Source organism: Vespula vulgaris, chromosome 20, assembly GCF_905475345.1.
Source record: "Vespula vulgaris chromosome 20, iyVesVulg1.1, whole genome shotgun sequence".
In the NCBI taxonomy this organism is placed as follows: domain Eukaryota; kingdom Metazoa; phylum Arthropoda; class Insecta; order Hymenoptera; family Vespidae; genus Vespula; species Vespula vulgaris.
This window is the reverse complement of record NC_066605.1, coordinates 3,533,544-3,544,987: the sequence shown is the minus strand read 5'-3', so window position 1 is coordinate 3,544,987 and position 11,444 is coordinate 3,533,544.

Here is an 11,444-nt window from a genome sequence, read left to right as displayed (position 1 = left end):
TACATCGTATTTGTTTATTGTCGGATAGACAATTTTTCTTTAATAGTTGTCGATTTGTTCAAATTGAAAAGAAGCACTAAAATTATTCAATCGATACACAAAAATAATGTTGATTGTGCCATTGAACAACCATTGAAGATACTTCCTCTTCTTCTTCTTCTAATTCTTCCGAAGATCACGAGTTTATTCGAATTTCATTCTACCGCTGACGAACAAACTCCTTTTATCATGGATATTTGTAAAATACATGGGTCGAAATCTGTAGTATTTTTATATGCTGAATCGATAAAAGATAAAAATACTATCCGTTTTGTCTCCTACAATTTTATTATATTTATTTTCATTTTCTCCCATCTTCCTTCCAGAAATGAAAATAACAACGTTAATGTACACATGGATAAAGGCATTTTCTCGTGATGGGGTTACAAGTAAAAATTTATATTTTTTATACCTGCATGAATCATTGTACTACTTAGGACAAATTGTACAATCGTATTACATTGTACTGATCTCTAATTTCAACACGATTAATGAGTTTTCTTTAGCAACAAGTAGCTCCGACATGTCGTCAGCTGTGTGGCTAGTGATATTAATTTACAAGAAAAATGGTTCTGATTATTGTCACCATCCACCAGGGAATATATTTGATTTAAGATTCAACTACGAAATGATAGTCCGTTGTGGTACGGAAAATATTTTACGAGAATGGTACTTGATCGATACGAATCAAATGGAGATCAATGATCTAGCTACTTGGAGCTTACAGAGAGAAATCACTAAAATGGTTCCGGATTTTCTTTATGAAAGAAGATTTAATTTACAAGGTTTAATCATGAGAGTTGTTATTGTTAAAATATTTTCATCTGTTTTTCCTTTTCTTTAACAAAATTTAATCTTATTTTTTCTTTCTTTGTATCATTTCTTCTTTAGGATTCACCATACATAATTAAAAAAAAGGATGGCGAAATAGCCGGTATATTCGGTAGAATATTTAGAGAATTTTGTGATATACTGAATTTTAGTTTCAACATTGTCTCAGAAGTAAAAGAATATGGAAGATGGAATCCAAATGAAAAGACATGGTCTGGAGGAATGGCAGAATTATATACTGGACGTGCTGACATTTGTATTTCAAATTTTATAATTAACAATGACAGATTGAATGCTACTCATTACACGATTTCTTTTTTGAACTCGAAAATCATTCTCGTTATTCGAGAACCAGAAAATTTAACTGTTCAATAGTTGTCTCACTTTTTAGTAAGATTACTTGAAATCGAATTTTTTATTTTGCGTTAATCTTTTTTATTTGCATTATAATATTTTTTATTTGCGTTTTTATATGCGTTAATCTAAATAAATTAAAAAATTATTATTCTTATAGACTTTTACTCTTCCTGTTTGGATTGCTGTGTTGGGAGTATTAATTGCTTCATCGATCTTCCCGATTTTTCTCAACATAAACAGTGGGACCGATCATAAAATAAAACATTTATTGATCGATACTTTTTGGAGATTTAGGGTATATTTTGCTAGTAGACTGGTTTGTTCCTTGATTTACGTTTTATGTCTTTCTTCGAATAGATATATTTACTTCAAGTATTTTTTTACTGCAGCTTTCTCTCTTATATCTTCGTTACGAATAATATACTTCTCTTTATTTCTTTCGATTATTGTATTTTGGGCCACCTATTTAGCTCTTTTAATAAGCTTTTTGACCTCTGTAAATCACGTCTTACCATTTCATTGATTAGAGTTGCAGATGATACATATCAACTTGCTGTCCCTCGCGGTTCTGCTTATTATGATAGGTTTGCAGTAAGTAGGATATATACATCATTGTATATGTATAATTTGTGTTATTATACATGTATATATATATATATATATATATATATATATATATATATATACATATATACATATAAAAAAATAAGTATAAGAAGACAAAGGAATATATTTATTTGTAGAATTGCAGAAGAGGTAATGAAGTTGATGCTAAAAGATAAAGAATTGCCTATTTCAAAACATAAAGGATTTTAAAGAATATGAAATATTATGAAAGAAAAATTAAATAATATTCATTTATATTGTGTATAAAGTAATTAGTTGACAAAATTTGTGGAATATATTTCTCATACATGGAGAAGAAAATACAGGTTTTATAAATATGAATATGGAAATATTTAAATTTTGAAGTACTCCAATATTTATTTATTGGAATTATGATACTATTAATATTTTTTATATTATATGAAATGTTTAAAATGTCCATCTCCTGCTTAAATACGAATTTAACTTTATTGATTGGTTCTATTGATTGTCGAAAAAACTTCAAAATACGCCTACGCATGATTGTGAATATGGAATCCTGTACAAGAAAAAATTCATCAGATTTCGTTATATATTTAAGCAGAATGTAACTTGTTTCTCAGATTTGATTCCATTTGATCTAGAAGGAAAAATAATGATGATTAGTGGTCACTAATTATAAAATCCTACTTTATAGTCTAATAATTCAAAGATTAAACATTTTCGGACCCATGTTGGTAGAATCTATTTTTTTTTTCTACATATGAAGAATTCATATTTGAAATTTTACCGCGTAGTTTCGTTGCTCCCTGTATATAATTTTAGTATTAATATTTATTGTTAAATTGCAGATTTGTAAAATACTATCACTGTACATAATTAAATTAAGTTTTCTAAAAATTTTCAATAAATATAATTTTGTATATAAGAGAAATCAATTTGATTGTATGTTAAATTTCATATAAATGAAAATGAGCGTGTCAAATTTCATATAAAATCACACATACATAGAGTTTTCTTAATATATATAATATATATTATATATTATGTATATAATATATATTAATAGTATACAAACATATTCTTAATCATTATAATAATCTTTTACGATAAGTTGGCGATTGTGTTTAAAAAATAACTAAAAAAAAATGTACATTTATACGAGATTTCCTTAGAGAGTAGTACCCCTTTCGAAATTAAGAAGATACAAATACATATTTAAAAGTTTTGTTTATTTGTTACTTTAGTATGTATGTTCAGCTGGTATAATTTTCAATAAAATTGTTGCATCTTATAGTCACATGAGTTTTTATATACCTTTCTCATATACTTCTGCAGCAATTTCACATATCCATTATTGGACGACGCACAGCACTTTATATCACTCTTTCCTTCTCTTGCAACATTTGTTCGATTAATTTTGAATATTCTTAAAGAAGTTACACGTTCAAATGCGGTTGATTCAACATTTAAACTCCAAACGAAATATTAAGGAGTGACATTAATTATGATATTTAATGACAACTCTTATAACTATTTTCATGATATAACAATTTATCAAACTTTCTTGGATAATATGAAGAAGATTAAAATACGAAGAGGCGAAGTAAATGAAAACATTTTTATAGAAAAAAAATCTGATTGCAAAACAATAAATATGGCTATATTGTTTGCCTTATTAACTGTTTGACCCATTAATTTTTAAATCTTATATAAATTTAAATACAACTGATTAATAACAATGTATTTATCTGTATGATATATTTTTTTAAACGTACTGATAACTTCGCTACAATCAAAAAAGATTAATCCACTCAGGAAATACCGGAATTTCCTTCACTCCAAATCGATAAAATGCCACCATTGTTATTGTCCCCATGCACATATTACAGACCATATATGAAACAAATGATATCATTGGTCGTCTTTGTATTTTTAAGCATCGTATTTGATTATGTAGCTCATAATTCAGAATTAATTTTTGCAGCTCATGCGTTCTTAGAGAGTTCAATTTTATACGTTCACCTCTTTTTCGTTATTTTATCATTCAATCTGATTAAGAAATCATGCCATGGCCAAATTTAACTGCGCGACATCTTATTCGGGTAGATCCATAATCATAACGTATATGGGATGGTTTATCTGTTAACACACAAAAAGTTTCACACACAAAATGTTTCACAAATTCTAACGTAAAATTTCTCGTAACTGCATTTCCTAACATAACATTTGTTTAATTTAAATATAAGTTAATAAAGGTCGACTAAAAATAGTTTGTTGCAAGTTATATTGAAAGCCATGCATCCAATGAAATATAATTTTTGTCTTCTCTTATCTCAAAAGCTAATATTACGACTTTGAAAGTTTATAGCCATCCCTCTCAATATATAATAACAGAATCGAATGTTTCAATGATACATATGCCTTGCAAATCAACCTCAAGTATTATTTCCATTACATTTCTAACATATATTTATAATTTAAAAATATGTTGTGTACATATCTTCGTTGGTTTCTTTGTTGAATATTCAAAAAATATGGATATATATGTAATGTGCTTTAAAACTTATAATTTACTTTACTTTATTAGTTTCATCGCCGGCAATTTGTCATTTAGGTCATATAAAAGGAGGTCATGAAAGTGTTCATTATTCTTCATATTTTCTCTTCTTTTACTTATTTTATCATATAGGATCAATGCGTAATATGCGAAACTTTATGAATAATTAAAAAGGATAATGGTCATTCATTTCTACTGCTTATCTATAGTATGAACTTATGTCCTTGACCGCAGGTTCTTCTTTTAAATCAACAGATGTAAAACAGTTTATGTTACTTTTATTCTTCTCTAAATTATAAGAAAGAGTATCAAAATTTTCCAGGCATTCAGGTGACATGTATTCTGCAAAAGTTTGGGAAACAATACAGTACAGTTAACAATTTTATACATTTTCTGTAACCATAATGTGGACCAGAGAAGAAAAATAGCTCATATGAATGAAAATATTTTCTGATTTCAATTATTTCAGAAAAATACAATGTTAATAGTTAGAGCTTCAGCAAAATCGATATTATATCAAATTGATCCTCGAACTAATAAAGTTTAAGAATTGTTGATTTATGTCGTTGATTTAACATGAATAAAGCTAAATGAGATTTAATAAGAATATTCTATTTCAATATAGGTTCTATAGATTAATGGGTATTAATTATTAGACGACGTTCATATATACTTTTTAACACGCGTTGTGGTCAATTATTTTGTTAAGCAATAATTTTAATTTTATAGATCAGAACATCCATTAAACTATTTCAATGAAGATAATATTTCCTATAATATGTGATTGTACCATGAGAAGTAATATGAACGTGTAATACATATGTATTACATGTTGTGTGTGTGTGTGTACATATATATATACATATTATTTATATAAGTAATTTATATAAATATATATAAGCATGTACGTATCATTGAATATTTGCGAATGGATGCACTGATAAATCAAGGATGATAATGAAGTAATAAAAGAGGCAAATGGAAAGAACGTTTACTAATCGATCAATAATAAATATATACCAGAGAAGATACAATCATTTTCTCTGCGCTAATACGCACACGAACATCGCGTGACTTCCTATCTACAAAATAATCATAATAATTAATGTGATAATAATCCTTTCAATAGTTTAAAAATTTACTCCCGCAACGTATTCTTTCATTGTCGGATAGACAATTTTTCTTTAATAGTTGTCGATTCGTTCAAATTGAAAAGAAGCACTAAAATTATTTAATCAACAAACAAACAAAAATGGTGTTGATTGTGCCATTGAAGATACTTCCTCTTCTTTTTTTTTTTCTTCCAAAGATCGCGAGTCTATCTGAATTTCATTCTATCGTTGACGAACAAACTCCTTTTATCATGGATATTTGTAAAATATACGGACCGAAATCTATAGTATTTTTATATGCCGAATCGATAAAAGGTGAAAATACTATCCGTTTTGTCTCCTACATTTTTATTATATTCATTTTCATTTCCTCCCTTCTTATTTTCTTCCATCTTCCTTCCAGAAATGGAAATGACAACGTTAATGTACACATGGATTAGGACACTTTCTCGTAATGGGATTGCAAGCACAAATTTATACTTTTCTCAACTGTATGAATCATCGTACTACTTAGGACAAATTGTACAACCGTATTATATTGTACTGATTTCTAATTTCAACGCGATTAATGAGTTTTCTTTAGCAACAAGTAGCTTTGACATGTCGTCAGCTGTGTGGATAGTGATATTTATTTACAAGGAAAATGCTTCTGATTATTGTCACCATCCACCAGGAAATATATTTCATTTAAGATTCAACTCTGAAATGATGGTCCGTTGTGGTACAGAAAATATTTTACGAGAATGGTACTCGATCGATACGTATCAAATCGAGATCCAGGATGTTGCAACGTGGAGTTTAGAGACAGGAATCATTAAAATCGTACCAAATTTTCTGTACGAAAGAAGATATAATTTACAAGGTTTAATCATGAGAGCTGTTAAAGTTAAGGTAAAATATTTATCTCATCTTTCTTTTATTTTAACAAAATTTGTTTTTAATTTTTCTTTTCTTTCTCCTTTTTCTTATTTAGGATTTATCATTTCAAAGTGTAAACAAAGGTGGCGAATTAGACAGTATGTTCGGTAGAATATTGAAAGAACTTTGTCACACCCTGAATTTTAGTATCCATGTTGTCTCAGAAGTAGAAGAATATGGAAGGTGGGATTCGGAAGAAAAGACTTGGTCTGGAGGAATTGCGGAATTATATGCTGGACGTGCTGACATTTCTGTTTCAAATTTTATTATTAGTAATGACAAAAGTAATGCCGTCGACTTCACGCATCCTATTTTCAAGTATAAGAATATTCTCGTTATTCGAGAACCAACAAATTTAACGATTCAATGGTCGTCTCATTTTTTAGTACGATAATTTGCAATCCAATTTTGTATTTTTGCTTGTATCGTGCGTTAACCTTTATATATTCAAAAATTATTATTTTTATAGACATTTACTCGTTCCGTTTGGACTGCTGTGTTTGGAATATTAATTATTTCATCGATCTTCCTGGTTTTATGTAAAGTAAAAAGTGGAACCAATCGAAAAATAGGATATTTATTGATCGATAATTGTTTGGAGATTTGGAGTTTATTTTGCCGACAAGGACTTTCTGGTTGTTTCAATGTTTCTTGATTTGCGTTTCATTTCATTCTTCTAATAAATATATTTACTCGAAGTATTCCTTTGTTGTAGATATCTCTCCTAAATCTTCCTTACGAATAGCATATTTCTCTATATCTCTTTTGGTTGTCGTCTTTTGGACCGGCTATTCAGCTGCTTTGATAAGCTTTTTAACATCTTTAATTCATACTTTACCATTTGATTCATTAGAAACCTTTGTTACAGACGGTACCTATCAACTTTCCGTCTTTCGTGGTACGATTTTTTATAATGAGTTCGCAGTGAGTATAATACAACATTATTTTATGCTTATATGTATAACTTACGTTGTATTCTATGTGTATATTTTATATATATGTGTGTGTGTGTGTGTGTGTGTATTAAGACGCAGTAAAATATTTATTTATAGAATTCTGAAGATCCATTTGCAAAGAAAGTCATGAAGTTAATGTTAGAGAAGGAAAAATTGCCCCGTAGCAAACAAGAAGGATTAAAAAAAGTATTATATAGAATTATTAAAAAACAAATATTAATTAAATTGCAAAATAATTAAAATGCAAAAAGTATCTATCGGGCAAAATTTCAGGAATGGATTCGTTATACATTCAGAAAAAAGAAATTGGTGTAACATGAGTACGGAAATACTTAAGTTTTGAGTTATAGGACTTTGCAGTAGAATTTTATAGTTTTGCAATTATATTTATTTACTAGAAACGATGCACATTGTTGACACTTTCTGACATGAATTGTTTAAAATGTCTATCTCATTCTCGAATATCTTTTCTTCATTGTCTCACTTAATTTTAAATATACTTAAAGATACGTCTGCGTATGATTATGAATATAGTAATACATTTACGGGTGATAAAAATGTTCGATACAAGAAAATTTATAAAGTATTACATATTTGAATATAATGTAATGAATGCCATATTTGATTCCGGAAAATGAAATAAACCTAATTGGAGTTCACTAATTGTAAGATCATATTTGAATGTCTAATAACTCAAAAATTAAAAATTTCTCGAGCATTGTTCGTAGAATCTATATTTTTCTTGTTTACATAGGAGAAATCCATTCCCGAATATTTATCACATAGTTTCCTTGCATCATATATGTAATGTTAGTATTAATATATATTATTAAATTATAGATTTGCGAGAATGAGAAACTTGCACTCTATATGAGTGACCAGTTCAATTCTGTAGAAAACCTAAAAAGGCCATGCAATATGGTTCGTATTGAAACAGGATATGTAAAAAATTTTGCTATGATTTTATCTAAACACAATCCATTTACTGGCCTCATCAATTTTCAGTAAGAATACAAGAATCTAATAATATAAATTTTCAATTTATTGTATGTTAAAGTATTAACTCGTTCTAGGCTGCAAAAATTTATGGACAATGGTATGATGAATCGTTTAAAAGATACATCATTTAAAAAGAAATCCATTGATATGGTCAAGTACCAACCGGTTCGCCTAATCAGCGTTATACCTCTTATTTCCTTCTTTTTAATTGGTATCCTTTTGAGTGCTTGTATTCTGATCATAGAAAAATGTATTTTCGTTTGTAAAAGAAAAAATAAGTCCATGGTACATCGTATCCCGTCGATTAAATCATCAGTATTTCATGTAAAGAAGAAAAAAATTATTAGAAATATTGCAAAAAGTCACGGAAAAAGTAAATGTGCTCGCTTAAACTATTAACGATAATTGATTCGTTCATAGCATTAAGTAAATTTACATATAAGCTTATACAAGTCTGCAGGTGCCTGTTTGTCGTCAATCATATCGAAAGTCATATATCGGATAAAATATAGTAAATAAGTTATCCTTTAGTCCTCCGTTATCTCTAAAGCTGCTATGAACGTCAATATTCGTTTTGAAAGTACTGGGAGATCCTTCTATCAAAGAAGATCAATTCACTTAGTAAATACCATGCGATCCTTTATTTCAAACCGATTGCATATCACATCGCTACTGTCTATAAATATATCTACAAGAAAGACTATAAAATACATTTTTCCTAATGGTTAAAAGTAATGTGAGGTTATTCAGTCATCGTGGAATAATCCCATATATAGTAATAAAAATTCTGAGTCTGGAAATTTTTGATTCTCTTACAATCGCTTTCTATTTTAGTAAAGATTCTAATATTAAATAATACTAAATAGAATCAGAAGAGTACATATTGCTTAGCATGTAATCTTCTGTTTCTTAGATGCGAACTAAATTCAAATTAGTGCAGGACCGACTCAGAGCATTACTTGCCATGATGAGATAATTGTGAAAGCTTACAATGTTTTTAATGTTATCCATATTTACATACAACCAATGAAATTGGTTGGATCTATTAACTTTAAAATCTTATATAAATTTAAGAATAACTGATAAATGACAACGCATTTATCTGTACGATATATTTTAATAAATTTGTGTAGTGGTAAGTTTCTTGCAACCGAAGAATATCAATCCACTTAGGAAATATCGCGAGACTCTTTATTCCATACCGATCGCATATCAGCATCATTATTGTTCCCATGCACGCATTTCAGGCCGTATATGAAACAAATGATATCAGTGGCTGTCTGTGAATTTTTAGACGACATATTCGACAACGTTATTCTCAATTGAGAATTCATTTTTATAATTCATGAATTTTTATTGACTTCAATATCAGTTTGCTTGACATTTGATAATTTAATTCGGTTAACTATTCTTAAGTGCTAAAAAGTAACTGGCGGATTCTTTGTTGGATAAGGTTATAGACATAGTGTGCACCGTCTAATCGAATCGTCTTTTATTTTTAACAACTGTCTATAGGATCATCAACTTGCTAATCTTACACACAAATTAGTTTCATAATCATTAAAATTATAATAAATACTTAACTTATGCAGTGTATCTGTATGGATTCCCTTTCCTCTTGTTTGTGTAGATGGAAATTCTAATGGTAAATTCTAACGGAATTCACCGTAGTTGTAATTTCTAACGGTGTAAGCATGTAAGAATCATTCAATTTAGATATAAGCTTATATAGATCGGCTGAAACCAGTTTGTCGTCAGTCATATGGAAAGCCATAAACCTGATGAAATATAGTAAATAAGTCATCTTTTATTTCATTGTTATCTCAAAATTTGTTATCACTACTTCGAATGGTTATAGCCATCTCTCTCAAATTTGTAATAACGGGATCGAATGATTCAAAGCTAAATATACCTTGCAACCCTATATCTGCTATAATTTTCTTTAAACTTAGTATCTAAAAGAATGCTATTTGTATTTCTTCGTTCTTTTTTTTGTCTGATATTTAAGAAATATAGGTATCCATGTAATGTGCTTTAAAATTTGTAATTTACTTTACTTTATTAGTTTCATCGTTGGCAATTTGTTATTTAGGTCACATAAAAATGAAAAGAAATGCATGAAAACAATAGCGATGTTGGCATTCGATCGGTATGGAAGAAAGGATCTCGTGGTATTCCCTGAGTGGATTAATATTCTTCGATTGCAGAAAACTTATCAGTACTTAAAGATGAAAAATGGAAGTGTTCATTATTTTACATATTTTCTCTTCTCTTACATTTTATCATATAAGATCAATGTATTCGATAGATAATGCGAAACTGCACAAATAATAAAAAGAAACAAAATAATAAAAAGAAGATCTCATCGTTCGTACTATTTACCTATAGTACGGACGTATTTTCTTGAGCACAGGTTCTGCGCTCAATGAACGTAATACAATTTCAATTACTTTTATATATATATATATATATATATATATATATATATATATATGCGTGCGTGTATTTTATAAAAAACGGTTATAAATATATATAAATATGTTCGTATCAATGCATATTTTGTATAAGAGTATTAACTCATTAAAGACGACATAAAAGTAATAAAAGAAGCAAAGGGAAAAAATGTTTATTAATCTATTCGTAATAAATCTATTCCAGTAGAGATAAAATTGTTTTCTCCGCACTTTCTATGCACACGAACATCGCGTGACTTCCAATCGATGCAACAATAGTAATAGTCAACGTGATAATAAACCATTCAATAGGTTAAAAATCTAGTCTTGAGTGATCTGCTTCAATTGTCGTATAAAAAATTTTTCAAGTTCTTTAACAGTTGTCGATTCGTACAGATTGAAAAATAGCACAATAATTAATTAATCCATAGATGCAAAAAATGACGTTGATTATACCATTGAAAGTACTGTCTATTCTTTTTCTCTTTCTTATAAAGACCGCAAGCTTATCCGAATTTCACACTATCGATGTTGATCCTAGATCTTATCCTAGATATTTGCAAATTCTATGGACTGAAATCTGTAATATTTTTATATGCTAAATTGATAAAAAATGAAAATATTTTTCATTTTT